This window comes from Lactuca serriola, chromosome 3, assembly GCF_051521515.1.
Source record: "Lactuca serriola cultivar US96UC23 chromosome 3, Lser_US96UC23_V15, whole genome shotgun sequence".
Lineage (NCBI taxonomy): Eukaryota > Viridiplantae > Streptophyta > Magnoliopsida > Asterales > Asteraceae > Lactuca > Lactuca serriola.
The window spans coordinates 223,016,079-223,032,464 of record NC_136410.1 but is presented as its reverse complement, the minus strand read 5'-3'; positions in this window follow the sequence as shown (position 1 = coordinate 223,032,464).

Sequence of the window (16,386 nt, the reverse complement as noted above, 5' to 3'; positions counted from 1 at the left end):
ATTATATAATATAATAACTAGCTATGCTCTGTTTTAATTATTATTTTCATAAAAAAGTAAGTATTCCCTAATTTAAATACAAGAATTGATATTATTTATTAATAATCATATTAATAATAAATATACAAAATATGCCAACTTGATAAAGGTGTGACCCCATATGATCATATATTATTATTAATTCACTCTATAATGATTCTTGGGCATATATATTCAACAATCTCCCACTTATACAAAATTCATTACAAACTTACATAGACAGTAGTTGACATCTAGTAACGGGATACTGACCCTAACAATATATGAAGGGTGTTATCTTATCAACAACCAATTCTAGGAGCTTTAAGCTACAATTGTTACTAAAGGTGTGGTATTAGTTATTCCTTTGTCTCAAACATCATGTTAAACATGATATATGGATCGTCATCAATCTCATTTAGTGTTAAACTTTTAGTAAGGCCTTAGATCTCAAACTCTCAACGAATAAGAGAAAAAAATCCCATCTTGGCTACATACGCCCATCATTATCGTTCATGTCATACCCAATGACTAACCTTATGACTTCCTTTTATGAAAGATCGTTAAACCATGTCAAAGTGCAACAATTACTACACTTTAAGTCCCAAATATGTATCTCGGGTCTAAAATGTGACAAACTGAAATTTATTCCATCACTGTAACCCACTTCCGTTAATAAAATTTATTTTTTTCCATTAACTTTTTAAGTTAAGTAAATCAATTAGGGTTATTGTCGTAATTTCATACATGTCGGAAAACGAAAAATCACGCAAAAAACCCTGTTTGCGGTTGGTGTTGGGTGGACCCCCACCCTGGCCGTAAACTCAACCCTATATAAGGGTTGAGTGGTCTTCATTTCAACCTTTTTCACACCCTAGAACTTTCTCTCTCTACTCTCTCTCTCAACAAATCAGGTTTTGATCAAGAATTGCCCCTTTCAAGCTTCACAACAGTAAGTAAACCCTCCTAGCTTGTTGTTTAGCTTATCATACTTGCAAATCCATGGTTTAAACTCTCAAAAACCCCAAGAACATGAGTTTATGGTTTGGGAGCATCCCAAAACCGTAAACACCCTAAAAGGTGGTTTTGATGCCCCAGAACCCTTCCAATGCTTGGCTAATAACCTAGAAACTTGCATGAATGATCTAAGAACCCCAAAACATGAAATAAATGGGGTAAACATGAGTTTACGGTTGGGGAATATCCCAAAACCGTAAAAACCTTCTAAGGGTGTTAAAATGCCCTTAACACCTTCTATGACTTGAATGAGTCGCTAGAACCTTGTATGCTTACCCTAGAAGCACCAAACCATGAAAGAAAGTGACAAACATGAGTTTACGGCCGTAAACTCATGTGTTTACGACTGTAAACTCCCCAAGGAGGGACTCAGAAACCGTAAACTCCAAATAAGGGCCATTTCAAGCTCTAATCACTTCCATAGCCCTTGATTCGAGTCTAGCATAAGTCCTTGAGTAGTTTAAATCCTTTGAGCACTCAAACCCATCATTCCCATGCGTTTACGGCTGTAAACTCATGGGGTATATGGTCCCTCAACCGTAAACACCCCTAAGGCCACCACTTGAAGAGTAAACTCCATAATGAGGTCATACACTCCTTAGATGCAACCCGTATCATTCCTAACACTTGAAAGAGAGTGTTTTCATGCATTAGAGTGTATTTACTTACTTAATTAGTGATTAAATAACTAATTAGATACAATTATGTATCGCTTCATGTTACATAGGATCCTCACGTGTGTTCAAGTCCTTTATTGACACCTAGCATCCTACCCGGCACATCCATTCATTCCACTCACTGCAGGTGAGTTCATACCCCTACACTTTTCCGAGTTTTTCATGTTTTCAGGGGGGAATACAAGCAAATCATAAAGGATTTCGTAATTTAAAAACTGATGTAATTATAACGATTTTCTATCAAACTTTTAGATACCTTTATCCCTTTTGTAATATGCGGAGCATAAGGGACGCTTTCTAAATATAATTACATAGTTTTCTAAACAGAGTGGGAACTTATCAAACCATTCAAATTATTATGGGAATAATTTGGGATCTTCATTACTTGTTTTACCAATTCTAATTTCATGTAAAGTCAATATATAAACTATGTCTGATTTAGTATGGTTATACGACTCACAATATGTATAAACTAACTTTGTTCATGGATTACGTTCTTTCTTCTATAGTTTTATTTATGTAATAAAACTACCTACCTACTTACCGGATGGTATTCCAGGGACACAACTTATGGTTTTATCTTAACTAGTAAAACTACTATACTTACTGTTGGTAACCATGGTTTTCTTATCATATGGAAATCGACAAACATGTTAGAAAATATGGGATTTTCTTGGAAAACATGCATATGTATTTCATAACTCAGTAATAATGGCTTTCGATATTTACTGCATTCTTTATTAATGGAACTAAAGTATTTTCACAAGATTTAGTAACCAGTTTTTCCTTACAAAACATGCTTATGAACTCACCAGCTTTATGTTGATATTTCTAAAACTGCTTGTATTCTCAGGTCAACGTTAGACAGGTACTTCGATCACTTTTGGAGAAGGTGGAGCATATAGAAGTCTCGCCTTTACTTTTGATTATACCGATGTATATAATCTATGTTTTCAATGCTTTTAAAATAAATGTAGATATTCTTATTGTAATTTAATGGTTGTGTTTACTATGCTTACTATGTATAATGGTTGTGATACTACGCATGACGTCCTCCGCCCTGAAACATTTCCGCCGTCGGTTTCGGGGTGTCATAGATTGGTATCAAAGCTTTTGTTTATATTGAACTAAGTATACTGAACCTTACATGGTATATAACTATAAACACTAAGTGGCCGAAGCGCTCTAAACTAAAAGTATACTTTAAAATACAAGTATTTTACAAAAAGTATACAAGAATACCTAAATATCAGAAACAGTAACCACAAGTAGAACAAAACAAAAGTAATTGGGTGTTGGGTACTGCGGTTAAACCTGGGATGTTATGTAGTCATGTCTAGGGTCAATATAGCCTGATCAACTATATTCATTCGAGACATGACCAACATGTTCTTGGGAGTAAATGTGGGGTTGCAACAGGCCTAAAACTTACCAAATTCATCCTACCAAAAGTTATCGATAGAACAAAACCTTCAACAAAAAATACTATAGGAGTATTTTCTAGAGTCAAATTCGTTATAAAGGTCCTCATCCAAGTGTTGCTACTCATTCCCTTTAGCGATAATTCTCTTGCATTGGTAGTTTTCCTATCTAGTATCGCGTAGTAGAACACCTCATCTATCATAATGAGATATCTCTTGTTTCATATCTCTTGATTCAATCCAGAGGACTTACCATTGAAAAGACCTTAGATCAATCAATTTATCAAACAATGACAGTGAACAAGAACAAATAAGGATTCACAAAGAAAAACTTTCACTAAGAAAGATAATCTCACAAAGAGATTATCGTGTGCACAAAGCGGCTATTAGGGTTTGTGAAAGATGTATCTTTCACAAACTGATACAAAAGATTATATACTACTATTCTAGACAATCCCTATAAATCAGGGATATCCCAGCTAACTAATTTACGCTAACTATGGAAACAAGATAAATACAAAATTTGTTACAATGCACTGAATGAATCTAAATACACTGAGCTGCTGAAATGCTGATGTTGATGATGAGATATGCGCTGATGCTGAAAGATTTATTTCAAACATCATCATATTTCAAGGTTTGACCTTACAATCTCCCCCAATATGATGATGTTCAAAACCAACTAAATTAGAACACCTCTGGACAAGAACTCTTCATACTCAGCTTCAGCTTCTATTTTTACTGGCCAGTAAGGACTATCCAGCAACTCCTGTCTTCTATTCAGCAGCTCCATAGCAATAAGGATGTGGAACTCTCCGGAGAGATCTTGATGACTCATGCACATTTGCCTTAATCCAATGAGATGAGTGGTTGGAGCCCTTGGAATCTCAGCAGTTCGCTGAAAACACATTTTTCTGTTTTTGTCGAGATAGAACATCCCGTGTTCAGGAACTGAGATAAATTTATGTTGAACTGGATCAACACCGATAGGAAGAGAGTTGTTTATTCCACCAGCACCAAAGTTCAGAACCAACACATCTTCACTGTCAACTTGAAATCTGGTTCTTCGAATTCTAGGAACAGATGAACTTTGGCCTTGATGTTGTGGTCGTTCTTTAGGAACAAGATCCAAACGCTGAACTTTCTTGATCAGCAGATGAAGAGCACATGTCGGTTCAGAGGAGTGAGCTGAGGTTTGCTTGGATGCTAATTCAAGTAATTCCATCCATTCAGAATATCCATATTTGATCAGCTCATCCCTCTTGACAACTTCAGTGTATGAATGTTGTGGACCTTGACGAGTAATCAGCAACGTAAGAATTTTCTCATTGCGTGGTTTGGAAGCTTTAACTTTAATGATTTTATCACTACACACTCGTCGTCTAAGAACATCTTCAAACCTCTTTCGATGAATCCTGTCTAGAACATTATCAGTCTTTGGCTTACTGCTGCTAGGAGGAGGCTGAGAGGATTGAGATTTGGACTGAAATTCCAAGAATTTCTGCATCTGAGCTTCAAAAGATCCTCTGGCCTGAAGTTTATGCTGAATGAGTGATTCATCAGCTTGAGCAATGTTCTTTAGAAGCTGAGCTTGATTGGCTTCATCAAGAATTTGTTTAACTTGATCAGGAGACATGTTCCATTCAGCCCCCAAGTTTGATATACTGACAATGGACTTGGGTTTCTTTCAAGACAAAGAAGTATCAGTGTGTGAAGAAGCCAAGTCAGTATCTACTGCCTTGCGCTTGCGAGATAGCGGATGAGAATCTTCACTAGCAACGTCTGAATCTTCTCCTTGGACCGGAATAATGGAATCAACAATGGGATCAACGAATTTCATGTCTGGCCTTTGAGATTCATTATCAAGATCATTTGAATCTTCTTCTTGGACTGGAATAAGGGGATCACTGAAGTTCATATCTAGTATTTGGCATTCATCATCTTGTTCATCCTCATGCTCACTATCTTCAACAAGCTTTTCAGTAGCTGCTGGACTATTAGGCTCCGCAGAGTCAGACTCATGCATCGGCTTTGGTGATTCAGTCTGAACAAAGGTGTTGTCAACATGTTCGGTGTCTCTCTCTTTTGGATCATCATCAACATTATCATCATCAGCAGCATTATCATCATCATCAGCATTATCATCAGTATCAGTATCTCCCCCTTTTTGAGCATCATCAATTTGGGGGCTAGAGGAAGGAGTATGCAAGAGAACTTCCTTTAGCTGATGAACATCAGCCTCAATGCGTAGAAGACGCTGACTTATGTCCCGAGTCAGTGTCAGAAGTTCATTAAATGTTGAGGCCGGAATTTGAAGGAATGAAGTACCTAGAGCTGCTTGTGAGTGTGGTTGCATCCCCTGAGAAGGTTGGTCCCCCTTGGGTAGATTCTCCCCCTGGGAGGGATGCTCCCCCTGAGATGGGTGCTCCCCCTGAAATGGTTGCTCCCCCTGAATCAGTGGTTCCTCTTGAGCGGAGTGAACTTTCTCAGTGGCAGAGACTGTATGATGAGAAAGTTGAGGGGAGAAATTACCACCACCATGCGGTTCAGCTTCTTGACTGGCATGATCTGCATGGTTACCATCAGCTCCTTCATCAGTATCAGCGGTGAGTGAAGGAACAGTGTATGGATTTGCAATCCATTCTCTCATCCTATCAGAGATGCCGATGTCAGTATCCAACGGATCATCTTGATACATTCGAATGGACATGCGAGGGCATTGGATGGGATTTCCAGGGTGTGAGAAGTAATCTGCAGCAAAGAATTTATCGAGCACAAGAGCAATCCAGCGTGGAAAGGGAACGTGATCAGCGCGTACATTTGCACGAAGAAGTTGAACAAGTTGATCAAAGAATAAACCCCCATAATCAAGTCTTTTATTGAGAAGAAGTGAGCAGACGACTTGTTGCTCATAAGTGCTCAGTTGATCACCACTTCGAGACTTATGACCCACACATTTGCACAGAGCACCAGTGAAGAATTTCCATCCTAGGGTCATACATTGACGCAGAATAAGAGCTGATCGAGCACCAGCCTTTGAGTGATCATATCCCAGTTGATCGAATAGACGTCGACAGCGTTCAATAGGAGGAAGTTCAGAGAAGGGTTCAAAGATTGGTAGCCTGAGTGCAGCACTGAGGAGTTCAGCGGTAATAAAGACAGAGTGTCTTCCACGGCCAATGGTCCCGGTGATGACATTGTTTTCATCATTGACAGTTGCGGTGTAGTAGAACTCACAAACTTGTTCAGGGAAGAACTCTGATGGAATGTCATTGATGGCGTATCGGAGGCGGCAGGAGGCTAAGAAATTAACGAAATCATCGAGTCCAAGACCTCGATGAACATCTGGAATATCAGGGTTGAAAACAACGTTGGTGGCTTTGATGTATATTGGAAGAGGAGGAGAGTTTGGGGCAGGGATTACCCTTCGTGAAGTAGAGGAGAAAGTGAATAGAGATGCCGCCATGAAGGAGTTTTAGGATTCTAGGGTTTTGAATATAAGCGAAGGAACTTTAAATTGTGGAAGGAAAGTTTGAAATAGGGGTGGAAAGAGGTTTAAATATGGAACTAAACGGGCTTTTAAAAGGCAATGATTATCTTCTTCAAAAATAACTGTGTATGGTAACAACCTGTCAAATCAAAAAATAGCCGTTGGGTAAAGAAAAAGAGTCGTTAGACAGAAGATGAAACGACAATCAGTGTCTGCGGAAGCGCTGAGATCAGTGTCTCAAAAGTTACATGCTGAGGATGGGTCTCCGTCAATTCAAAGTACAACTTGCTTGATTAAGGCTAGCAAGTAGGTTGGTGCGTGTGATAGATACTAGTTGTATTATCTAACCATCGGCACGGAGTGTTGTGTCTTTATCAGTGAGTGGTTTATCTTACTGAATCATTAGATACTGAATGAGAAGAAGGTAAAAAGAGGATTGTTGTGTGTGATAAACCTTGGTGTTTTGGTCTAACCATCGGAAAAGAATGTTAAATTCTCATCAGTGTGTGTTTTGTCACACTGAATCACGGAATCAGTGTAAGATTGGTAAGAAGAGATAGTTGTGTGTGATAGATCCTAGTTGTATTATCTAACCATTGGCAACGAGTTTCAAGTTGTTATCAGTGTATGGTTTAATACAGTGAATCATTCAACTTTAGTTTAGAAGAGTTGAAGAAGAGAGAAAGATAGGAGATCAAACCAAGTACTCAGAATGCAAATATCATCAGCATGTCATCATCAGCACAATGTACATCAGCTTATAAGACAATACCAAACATTAGCAAAAACTAATCAGCAAAATTTATTACAAAGTAATCATTCCAAGTTCTCCAATAATGTAAGCAGTTTTTTAAGAATCCAGTGCCTTGGTGAAGATATCAGCTAATTGTTCTGAAGTCTTGACATGTTCAAGAACAACCTTGCCCTTCTCAACATTATCTCTGATGAAGTGATGTCTGATTTCGATATGCTTCGTCTTTGAGTGTTGAACAGGGTTTTGTGTGATTTGAATGGCACTGGTTTTATCACAATATATGGGAGTCTTTGAGAACTTGATCCCATAGTCTAGAAGCTGATTTTGAATCCATAAGAGCTGAGCACAACATCTCCCAGCTGCAACATATTCAGCTTCTGCAGTCGAGATGGCTACTGATGTTTGCTTCTTGCTAGACCAGCTGATGAGATGATTTCCAAGGAAATGACATCCACCTGACGTACTCATTTTGTCTAAGTTGCATCCTGCATAGTCTGAATCAGTGTATCCAAAAAGTTCAAATGCTGAGTCGCGAGGATACCACAGTGCTAAGTTCTGAGTCCCTTTCAAGTATCGAAAAATACGTTTGACGGCCATGAGATGAGATTCCTTGGGATTAGCTTGGAATCGAGCACAGAGAATGGTTCCAAACATGATATCAGGACGACTTGCCGTGAGATACAAAAGAGATCCAATCATTCCTCGATACAGAGAGTGATTGACATCAGTTCCAGTTGGATCAGCGTGCATCTTATCAGTCTTGGACACTGGAGTAGAGGCTGGTTTGCAGTCACTGAGAGAATACATAACTAGCAGGTCAGAAATATATTTACTTTGGCAGATAGAAATACCTGATCTTTGTTGCTGAACTTCAAGACCCAAGAAAAAGGTCATCTTCCCCATCATGCTCATTTCGAACCTTTGAGACATGACCTCTGCAAATTCCTTGCTCAGTTTCTCATTTGGAGAACCAAAAATGATGTCATCGACATAGATTTGAACAAGAATCATGTCTGAGCCTTTGTTTTTTATGAAGAGAGTATTGTCGATTGCTCCTCATATGTATCCATTTTCAAGAAGATACGTTGTCAGCGTCTCATACCAAGCCCTGGGTGCTTGCTTCAGTCCATAAACAGCTTTGTCTAATCGGTACACATAATCCAGATGATCTTTGTCAACGAAGCCAGGAGGCTGATTAAGGAATACTTCTTCTAACACACCATGAAGAAATGTTGTTTTCACATCCATCTGATAAACAATGAAATTCATGTAGGATGCGTATGCGAGAAACAGTCTGATTGCTTCAATGCGAGCAACTGGAGCAAAGGTTTCCCCGTAGTCGATGGATTCAATTTGAGTAAACCCTTGATCGACAAGCCTTGCCTTGTTGCGAGTAATGATTCCATCTTTATCAACCTTGTTGCGATAGACCCAGCGAGTTCCGGTGATGGTCTTTCCTAATGGTCTTGGAACAAGAGTCCAAACCTTGTGCCTTTCAAACTCATTCAGTTCTTCTTGCATGGCTTTAATCCAGTCAGCATCTTGAAGAGCTGAGTGTATCTTGTCAGGTAAGATCATTGAAACGAAATTAACATACATGCAAAAATTATTAGATACACGAGATCTGGTTTGGACACCATCATGAATGTTCCCAATAATTTGATCAACAGGGTGATATCGATGTTCAGAAACTGATGTTGATTCTAATGAATTTGACACTGATGAGTTATCAGTTGCAGGAGAATCTTCATCTTCACGGGTTTCATCAGCACCTAACGAATTAATTGATGATCTGGTTGCAGTATCTTGATTCAAGGAACTTGGAACTGAAACAATAGAATCAGAAATAGTAGCTTCATCTTCAGCATGAGGAATTTCATCATATGGGCAAGAGAGAAGCTCTTGAAAGATAGAGGAAGAATGAGTGACTTTTTCATCAGTATATGATTCCTCATCAAACTTCACATGAATGGATTCTTCAATGCATTGCCTGTTCATATGAAAAACACGAAAAGCCTTTGAAATAGATGAGTACCCAACAAAAATACCTTTGTCAGCCTTAGGTTCAAATTTTGATCTTGGGTCACGCTGATTAAGAATATGGCAAGTACATCCGAACACGTGAAAAAAGGATACGTCTGGCTTTCGACCTTTCAGCATTTCATATGGTGTCTTCTTGTGCATCCTGTGAATTAGAGATCGATTCTGAGTAAAGCACGTTGTATTGACAGCTTCAGCCCAAAACGACATAGGAAGACCAGCATGAATCATTAAGGTCCTTCCTGCCTCAATCAATGTTCTATTTCTTCGTTCAGCAACTCCATTTTGTTGAGGAGTACGAGGAGCTGAGAAGTTATGCCCAATCCCTTTTTGATCACAAAATTCTTCAAGAGTTGAATTCCGGAACTCAGTGCCATGATCAATTCTTAGCTGCTTAACTTTGAGACCTGTCAGTGTCTTATTTTTACGAATCAGTGAGATAATTTCTTGTGCAGCATGACTCTTCTTCTTTAGGAAAACCACCCATGTAAATCGAGTGAATTCATCCACAACCACTAGAGTATACTTGTTTCCACCTAGAGAACGGACAGGAATAGGTCCGAACAAGTCCATGTGGAGTAAATGAAGAGAAACAGATATACTGGAACATGACTTGGGTTTGAAAGATGACTTGGTTTGTTTTCCTTGTTCACAAGCTGAGCACATCTTGTCTTTAACAACACTGAATTTTGGGAGACCTCTAACTAGATCTTGATTGGATATTTTGGATAGATTCTTGAAGTTCAGATGAGAAAACCTTTTGTGCCAAATCCAGCTGAGATTGGTTTGAGACTTTGTAAAGAAGCATTGCATCAGCGCCTTGTCACAAGAGAACATATATATCATCTTTTCTACTTGCTGAAAGTACGATGTTCTTATCAGTGTTGACAACTTTTCCTTCCTTCTTTGTAAAGTGAACTTCATAGTCAGCATCACACAATTGACTGATTGAGATTACATTGTGTTTGAGACCCTTTACATATGAAACGTTTTGAAAAACTATGTTATTGCACTTGATATTTCCATATCCTTTAGTGAACCCCTTTCCATTGTCTCCGTATGTAACTGCAGGACCAGTTTTCTTGACATAATCTTCCAGGAGAGACTTGGATCCTGTCATATGCCTTAAGTAACCACTATCTAAGTACCAAAGATGCTCCTGACCCTGCAGTGCTGAGAAACTAGTTAGAACATACTGACCCATTCGAGGATGGGTCATTCACAAAGTTATTTGATAATAGGTTATAACACTCCTTAGGAAGACAGTTTAAAGAATTTGACTTAAGAGTCCATTTTTCATTTCTAACTTTAATATTATCAGCTCTTAAAGATAATTTATCAAATGAACATTCACTGATCTTATGAGAGGTATCACCACATCTGTAACAAACTCTAGTACCAAAGTTCTTCTTGGTGAGCAATTTTTTGAACTTTACACATTTTGACTTGTAAGATTCACCAAGAGAGCTTTGTGTCCTTTTGTTTATCATTGAATCACAACTGAATTCAGTGTCAGACAAATTATGATCACTGAGAGATGATGAGCTATCATCAGTGTCTGATTTGGACTTATTCACGAATGCATTGCAATCAAGAAAATTCTTAAGTTGTTCATGAACAGCATGAAACACTCCATTAGAGATAGGGAAGGCAATAATATTCTCAGTGAGAGGAGTTGGTCTTACAAGATGTGCAGGGTAAGAGGTTGGATCAATTCCGGTAATTTCAACATTGCACTCAGTGACACCATTAGAGTTAGTAACACAGTATTCATCAATTAGACTCTGATTAATGAAGGAGTTACTGACAAACTTGTTTTTGAAACTGTTTTTCATCTCATTCATGGAGTAAAATTCAGATTCTTTTTCTTGTGATTTAAAAACCTTTTCAGCTTCTACAAAATTACCCCCAAGAATTTTCTCACACGAATGTGGAATTTGAGCAGAAATAATATAATTAGCATTTTTGTGAGATTTTGCCCAAGTTTGAAGCACAGTTTGTTCTTTGACCAAAATATTTTTAACATTATCAATTTCAGCAGACAAAGATGAGTTTGACAAACTAGTGATTCTAAGATTTTCTTGAGTGGAGTCAATAATGTTATTTTTTATGGATATTTCAGTTTTAAGAAGATCAAGTTGATTTTGCAAATCCCTTATTGTTTGATTCTTCTTAGAATTAATAACACCCAAATACTCAAACATTCTAATTTTTTCATTCATAGAATAGGAAACAAAGTTTTTGACCTGATACATTGAAGGAGAGTCAGAGTTGTGCTTCCTGGAGTTTTCAACTGCATCAGACATATCAGCATCAAATGTACTTGTGCCTTTTTCAGAAACATCAGTGTCTTCTATCTTTACCATCAGACACTTGACTTCATCATCTGATGACTCCTCATCAGTCTTCCATTTTTCTTCTTCAGCAACAAGAACTTTATGTTCCAAGTTCTCTGCTTTCAGTTTCTCAATCAGCTTGTTGTACTTCTGCTTCCAGTATTCATCTGAGCTTTGGGTTCTTTGTTTACATTCTTTTGCAAAATGATCAGTGCTTCTATAGTTAAAGCACTGAGCTTTCCCATTTCTTATCAGTACCATGCTTTTTATCAGCTTCTGATCTTTTAGAAAACTTTCCACCCATCTTCTTCTGAAACTTTGAGAAGTTTCGGCCGGATTTCTCAAAAGTCTTTACAATCAAAGCTGTACTAGCCACAACCTTTTCAAGATCATCAGTGTTAGTTTTAGAGGAATCAGTGTCTGAATGGCTTTCAGTGTCTGAATCTGACACCAGCTTTTTGTTTGAGAACAAGGCTACAGATGATTCACGCTGAGAATCCTTCATCCGCTCCTTTCTATGAAGCTTGGATTCCTCATAGTATCGAAGGTTTCCATAGAGACTTTGTAAGTCCATAGTGTTGATCTTCTCACTATTTTTCAGCACATCAACATGGTTCTCCCAACCTGCACCTAGAGAATCCAAAAACTTCTGCACTAGAACAGTTCTATGCTTCAACTGATCTAATCTCCGCAGATCATTAACAAGAGTATTGAACTTGTTAAAGGTTTGAGTCAAAGTTTCACCTTTCTTTGCAAAAAAGTGTTCATACCTTCTGTTAAGATCATTTATTTTAGTAGCCTTGACTTCTTTAGTGCCTTCAAACGATACAGTCAGAGTATCCATCATCTCTTTTGCTGAGATGCAATTTTGAACCAGCCCGAAAATATTGTATGGCAAAGTGTAGCTGATTGCAGCACGAGCACGAACATCTAGACCATTTTTTCTTTTGTCATCTGCCGTCCAGTTTCCTCTAGGCGTTTTCTTCATAGCACCATCAGGAACGTTGTTTTTCAGAGGCTGATACATCGGGACGAATGGACCCTTTTCGACGATGTCCAACATGTCTTCATCTACTGACTCTAAAGCATATAGAGCCTTTATTTTCCACATGGCAAAATTTGTTTCATCAAAAGGAGGAATTTTAGCGGAAGGATGATTTGATGAGTTTGACGAAGAAGAAGATGAAGCCATTTGTTTGATAAAAGAAACCTGCTCTGATACCAATTGAAAAGACCTTAGATCAATCAATTTATCAAACAATGACAGTGAACAAGAACAAATAAGGATTCACAAAGAAAAACTTTCACTAAGAAAGATAATCTCACAAAGAGATTATCGTGTGCACAAAGCGGCTATTAGGGTTTGTAAAAGATGTATCTTTCACAAACTGATACAAAAGATTATATACTACTATTCTAGACAATCCCTATAAATCAGGGATATCCCAACTAACTAATTTACGCTAACTATGGAAACAAGATAAATACAAAATCTGTTACAATGCACTGAATGAATCTAAATACACTGAGCTGTTGAAATGCTGATGCTGATGCTGAGATATGCGCTGATGCTGAAAGGTTTATTTCAAACATCATCATATTTCAAGGTTTGACCTTACAACCATCCTCTCTTTCCTGATCATTTTAGAACGAGATGCCTCAAAGAAAAGACCCAGCTCAAAGAACAACAATCCTCCTCCACCACCTCCTCAATTTGATCCCGCTATGTTCCAAGCAGCTGTTACTGCTGTTGTGGCTACTGCGATGTCACAGATGAATCCTGGCGGATCTGGTGGATAGGGAGGTGGTATGCATCGCCAGAATCAAGAAGGTGGTCAGGGACACCAGAAGGAGTGTTCCTATAAAGACTTCATGAATGCGAAACCCATGTCTTTCAATGGCACTGGAGGTGTTATTGCCCTGACTCGATGGTTCGAGAAGATCGAGTCTATCTTTGAAATCTGTTCCTGTTCGGAAGCTAACAAAGTGAAATTCGCCGCCTGCACTTTCACTGATAAAGCATTGACTTGGTGAAATGGTCGAGTCAAATCCTTAACCCTGCCAGTAGCAAATGCTATGGGTTGGGAGAGTTTGAAGGAGCTCATGCTTGTTGAGTACTGCCCACGGGGCGAAATGCAGAAACTGGAGCACAAACTCTGGAACCTAAAGATGAAGGATTCCAATATCGCTGCCTACACTTCTAGGTTTGAGGCCCTAGCACTCCTTTGTCCGGGAATGTTCACCCTGGAAAGCGAGAAGATAGAGAGATACATTTGGGGATTGATGCCCCCAACTCAAGGAAATGTCTTGGCTGCTAGGCCAAACACTTTTGATAGCGCCAAGTGCCTAGCGCAGACCCTCATAGATCACGGGATCGATCTGGATAAAGTGACAACCACTTCCGAACCAGTAAAGGAGGGTGGTGAGAGTAAAAAGAAAATCCGGAATAAGCGAAAGGGTCAGAGTTCGCAAGGATCCTCCAAGAAACAACAAACTGTGGCAGTTCACGCTACTACTACTCATGTCGCCGCTCCAACAGCTCAAGCACCTACCAGTGGATATACCGGTACCCTTCCTTGGTGCAACAAGTGCAGTTACCACCATCCCATCCCCAGTCCATGTCGTGAAATGCTCTGCAACAACTGTGGCAAGAAGGTCCACCTTGCTCGAAACTACAGAACACTGGCCCAACTAACCAATCAAGCATCTGGAGCAGGTGTCAGTCAAGCCTATTATGGTTGAGGTGAGGTCAGGCATTACAAAAGAAACTGCCCCAAAGCAACAACGACTAGCAACACTGGGAGAGTTCTAACATTGGGGCAAGAGGAGGCAGTTGTCGATCCCACCGTTGTCACGGGTACGTTCCTTCTCGACAACTCTTATGAATGCATCCTTTTCGATTCTGGTGCTGAAAGAAGTTTTATTAGTCATGCATTCAAGCATCTTCTTAAACATAATCCTCAACCGTTAACCGAAACATTTACCGTCGAGATGGCTAACGGTGAGAAAGAGAACGCTAACGATATATTCATAGGTTGCACCCTTACCCTCAACGACCATTCTTTCCCCCATTGACCTTATGCCAGTCTCTATAAAAAGCTTCGATGTTATCATTGGCATGGATTGGTTGAGCCCCAATCATGTTGATATCTTTTGTTACGAAAAAGCTATCCGTATCAATCTTCCCTCTGGCCAGACGATAAACTTAGTTCCAATCTTCGCATCATTTCATGCATAAAAGCCCAAAAGCTTCAGCGAAAGGAGTGCCATGCATTCCTAGCCCATGTGATAAACGAGAAAAAAGAAGTTAAAGACCTCGAGAGCATTCCCGAACTCTACAACTTTCCTGATGTCTTTCCCGAAGAGCTACCGGAAATTCCTCCCGAGCGCCAAGTCGAGTTTCGCATCGACCTAATCCCTGGAGCTAATCCTTTAGCCAAGTCCCCGTATCGATTAGCGCCAGCAGAAATGTAGGAGTTATCCAGTTAGCTTAATGAGCTACTTAGCAAAGGATTCATCAGACCGAGTTCCTCACCCTGGGGAGCGTCGGTGTTATTCATGAAGAAGAAAGATGGATCCTTTCGGATGTGTATAGACTACCGCGAATTGAACAAGCTAACCGTCAAAAACCGTTATCCTCTTCCTCGAATAGATGACCTTTTTGATCAACTTCAGGGAGCCAGTTACTTCTCAAAAATAGACCTTAGATCAGGGTACCATCAGCTGCGAGTTCATGAGAGTGATGTTTCCAAGACAGCATTCAGGACTCGATATGGTCACTACGAGTTTGTAGTAATGCCCTTTGGTCTAACCAACGCACCGGCAGTGTTCATGGACCTGATGAACTGGGTGTGTCGTCCTTTTCTAGACAAGTTTGTTATTGTGTTCATTGATGATATACTTGTCTATTCCAAAAGCGAGGAAGATCACAAACAACACTTCAGATTAGTACTGGAAACACTTAGATCGGAGAAGTTGTACGCAAAATTCTCCAAGTGTGAATTCTGGATTCGGAAGGTAACTTTCTTAGGGCACGTGGTAAGCGAGGAGGGCATACACGTGGACCCTTCCAAAATCAAGGCGATAGAGAATTGGTCGGCACCGAAGACACCCACAAAAATCCGTCAGTTCTTGGGTCTTGCCGGCTATTATCGTAGATTTATCCAGAATTTTTCTAGAATTGCCAAACCCTTAACTACTCCGACACAGAAAGGTGTACCCTTTTGTTGGAGTGAAAAACAAGACGTTGCATTCCAAACGTTGAAGTGAGCCTTGTGCAGCGCACCTATCCTGTCCTTACCCGAAGGGACGGAGGACTTCGTTGTGTACTGTGATGCGTCCAATCAGGGCTTAGGTTGTGTGCTTATGCAGCGAGGAAAAGTTATTGCTTATGCCTCAAGGCAGCTGAAAGCACACGAAGTCAACTACACAACTCACGACCTAGAGTTAGGAGCAGTGGTCTTCGCACTGAAGATTTGGAGACATTATCTCTACGGGACCAAGTGCACGATCTTCATGGACCATAAAAGCCTACAACACATATTCAATCAGAAGGACTTAAATATGAGACAACAGCGATGGGTAGAGCTGCTCAGTGACTATGAGTGCGAAATCCGCTACCATCCCGGCAAGG